Here is a 4,062-nt window from a genome sequence, read left to right on the forward strand (position 1 = left end):
TTGTGAAATGGAAACAAAACCATTTTTAGGACTAGAAAAACTTTTTTGGGCCGAGTCAAACATTTTTTTGTGTATATGTAGATGTCTGTTTTAAAAGAACTTGGGTTTTGAAGTGATATCTAATACTGCAAATTTATCAAATAAGCAGTTTTGTTACTCTTTTAAAATGAATCAGTGATAAGTACTGCAAATTCACTGCGACTTAGTTTTAAGTATATCACTGATTGAATTATAAAGTTATATAATTTGAAATTATTTGTGCAGTGAATATTCGCAGTGTGAATTAGTGAATATGCACTAGGAAACAGCTTCAAGTAGGGACGAAGGGGGCAAAATGAGTTTCCCAAAATTTTTGTTTAATTTAAATGATTGAAGAATAAGTAACCTTTGCGAAGTCCTAGGTTTGAGAGTCCTACTTTCTTCCCTTGACGGGTAATATAACATTAAAATGGAATAAAATAATAACGGAATTTTAGTAGATTTCTTAGAGGTCCCATTTTGCCCGAAGCTTTAATTACTTATTTTTAGAGTAAATTGATTACGAATACATGGCAGAAGATTAGAAAAAGTAAAAGGGATAAAGAAAACCAATAGTTGAAACTTTTTTTGGGGAGCCCATGTTACTGCAAATTTAAAGATTTTCGATTTTGAGCAATCGTAACATATTGAGACCAAATGCATGGTAAGAGGATACAAAGAAGTAAAACAAGTGAGAGCCACTAACCATATAAACCTTTTTTCTTAAGGGCCCATTTGTCCCCCTCCCCTTCTCCTACTATGATCGTTATATCTGTTTCATGATAAAATATAAAATTATCATAAAGTATCCTTAGGAAAGCGATTAAAGAGATGAAAAATTTTCTAAAAGAGTTATTTTAACCTCTGTTCATATAATTATCGAGGGCGAAACCAGAAAAGCTTTTAAAAGAAATGAAAACTATATATTTTTAAACTCTTCCAGTTAAACCAGAAGTCAGCCCTCGTATTTTCATAATTATTATGTACATACCAATTCTAGATCTTATCTGTTTCCAAATCTAGATTAAGATATATTGACCAGTATACATCAGGTGTACACCCATACTTAGCTCCGACTATACGTATATTTTATCAAAGTTAGTCAATTCTTTACTAAATATATACACGTATAACTGAAACTAGCATATAGATTTTTAAATTATCAAATATCTGATTCTTCATGTCTGCTTTATCCTTGTTAATTATTCAAAAAATATTTTATTAAAAAATCCAAAAATTAAATTTTGATACACGGATAAAACGAGTCTCGACAATATGTTATTATATTTTTGTAAAAAGCACTAATGCTAATCAATGAATGCATTAATTTTACTATTTCATTTTACAATTTAATGTTGTTTATTCTGTAAAAATCTAAGGATTAACTAAAAATATGCATTTAATACTCACAGTATGCAAAACTTAAAATCTGTTTAGTGATTTTTGTAAGCAGTATTAAGTTTTATACAGCAACTAAAAACTATAAAAAAGTGATTTTTCTAAAGCAGATCGATAAAATTAATAATTAGTAGAGATTAGCCTACACGAATATCTATTACAAGCTCCGAGACCCTTCGTTGAAAAAAGGCATCGGACCAGAAGACTGAAGGCAATATTCGCACGCGGGAGATCAGGGTTCGAATCTCGGTTAAGTCAAGTGATCTTTAAATATTAAAATTGACACCCGCTTTAAATCTGAAACAGTGAAAACCACTGAAAAACAGTGTATATGCACTATTTTTCAGCTATAAGTATACCACTTGGTAAACTTATAACTGTAAAATAGTGAATAGTCACTGTTTCAGATTTAGAGACCCCATTTACAATACACATATCATTAATGATCATAATGATAAAAAATCATGAAATTAACTCTAAATCTGAAACAGCGGACTATTCACTGTTTTACAGCTAGAAGTATATTAAGTGGTGTACTTATAGCTGAGAAATATACTGTATATACACTATTCTCTAAACATGCACTGTAAAATCAAGTGTGTAGTCAAAACTTACACACTTACCAAATAACATTGAAACGCCATAAGCAATCTATAGATATTTAATACACCGTGAAACGTGTTTTAAATGACTACAAAAAACTATAATTTCGCTTATGGCCTTAAATATAAAACACATTTAATATGTGTCAAAATAATACGTTTGTAACACACTTGGTTTTAGAGTGTAAATAAGTGAAAATAGTTTAGTTTATTTATTTACGATTATGAAGCTGCTGTTCTTTGTGATCAAATATCAAAATACATATTATTTTGTTATTATTATTAGCGATAACGATTACAACAGAAAACCTTATAATTTATAATTTAGACGCTTACTCATTCACTCTAACACATACAATAGTTGAATCTATTAAGGCTCTACTGATTATCTAGATCCATTCAATACAAATAGCATTTACTTCGAAATTCATTTAAAGTTACTGATGTCGTAATTTCAATTGGAAGCAAGTTCCAAAAATTATAGCCCGTAATTAAAAATGACTTCTGGTAAGTTGTTGTTCGAGCAAATGGAATTAGAAGAGTATCCGTCTTGTTGAAATTCCGACGAGATGCAATGTTGGGCCTAAGGACTAACCACTAATTTCAAAAAGTGGTTTAATTGGCACTCAGAATTAGTGAATATTCACTTATTTCACTTATTCATGTTTAAAGAGTATTTTTCAGTGGTTTTCACTGTTTCAGATTTAAAGAGGATAAAAATGTATAAACGCCGTTTTTATATAAGTAAAATTTACTAATCTAGGTAATAAAATTTTTATAATATATAGTAAATTGTCATTCTTGACTTTAGCAAGCCTTTGGTCATCCTAATCAGGATGTAGTCAGAAATTCCAAAAATGAACTGAACTTTCGCACTGCCGAAAACTTTCTTAATAATAACGAAGTTTGAAAATTTTTTGGTATGTCGATTTTCGGTTTTTCCCATGACGGAACTCGGGTATTGGATACTCTCTAAACATGAATTATTGAAAATAAGTGAATACTCACTAAGTCAAAGTGCTAATTGCGCCACTTTTTAAAATTAGTGGTACGATTCGCACTCTGAATTAGTGAATACTCACTTATTTTCACTAATTCGTGTTTAGAAAGTATTCACATTATAGTCATATATTATATTATATATATATAAAATGCAAATTCGTGTTTAGAAAGTATTCACATTATAGTCATATATTATATTATATATATATAAAATGCAAATTCTTCAGGGTGTTTTTTATTGTCTCGCTTGCAATGTTAATGATCAATATACCCAATTCTAAGACTCATTATCCATATAAATGAAACATATATACACATACTTATGTAAAGATGAAAAAGATAGAGGGATAAAAGGCTTACGTACGTCAGGTCGTTCATTACATGAGCGTGGCGGTAAAGTAAAAATGACTAAAAAAAAAAAAATAAAAAATGACTACTAGCATGAAAAATAAAAGTAATGCACGCGTGAGTGGTTCTTGTGGTCGATCATACTTACCCAAGTCAGGGTGAATTTCGATTAGCCGTCTCGATGATCGCGTCTTTACAGTAGGCGTCCACGAGGCCGTTCAATTGGCCGATCAGTTGGTAATGGTCGGTGGGCGGGTTAGATGCGCGATGAAAGTGCGCGACTTGATCTTCATTATATTCTTCAGTTCGTACTTTTAAACATATATGAATATATGTATATATATATATATATATATATCTTAAAATTTTCCCTTCACCTCTCATACCACTTAAATAATCAACCAAACAGAGTACCCTTGTTCCCTTCATCTCCTTTACTTACCTCTAACCCTTTGTTTCTCTTCCTCCCATCTTTCTATCCTCCTTTCCACCCATACAGCCGATTAAAACCTACTCCTCTTAACTCATGAGTGAAACAAGCTAAAGTCTGTAGGGTAATGTCATGTGCGACTCTGAGGTGCCTTAAATCTTGATCTCACCTCAGCCATAAAGGTGGGGATAAGGTAGAAGGTAGAAGGTAGTCTGGGCAAGCTTCGAGCCGCTGAACGGAAGCCAATCTGCTTGAATCCGGCAG

The sequence above is a fragment of the Microplitis demolitor genome, chromosome 5 (genome assembly GCF_026212275.2).
Source record: "Microplitis demolitor isolate Queensland-Clemson2020A chromosome 5, iyMicDemo2.1a, whole genome shotgun sequence".
Classification (NCBI taxonomy): domain Eukaryota; kingdom Metazoa; phylum Arthropoda; class Insecta; order Hymenoptera; family Braconidae; genus Microplitis; species Microplitis demolitor.